Raw genomic sequence first — 310 nt, 5'->3', positions numbered from 1 at the left:
AATATATTTTAATTTTCAAAAATAAATGCATAAAATATAATTTGAAAAGATTTTTTTTTATATATTTTCCAGCATACCTTTTTTGGATAACCCCAAGAACCAGTTTCGATAACCCCTTGGGGTGTAAAGGCACAACTTTAAGAATACCTGCCCCCCACCCCACTTGAATCAGATGGTTTTACCAAAATTTTATTCAGCTGAGGGGATTTTTTTTTTTTGAAGAATATTTTCTTGTATTTTATTTTCCCCTGATTCGAGCACAGTCATTGTTGGACTATTCATAGACGACATCACAAACTAAGCAAATTTG

The sequence above is a fragment of the Oratosquilla oratoria genome, chromosome 18, assembly GCF_046742065.1.
Source record: "Oratosquilla oratoria isolate Oo_2021 chromosome 18, ASM4674206v1, whole genome shotgun sequence".
NCBI lineage: Eukaryota > Metazoa > Arthropoda > Malacostraca > Stomatopoda > Squillidae > Oratosquilla > Oratosquilla oratoria.
The sequence above is the reverse complement of the archived record's forward strand: the minus strand, read 5'-3'. Positions refer to the sequence as shown.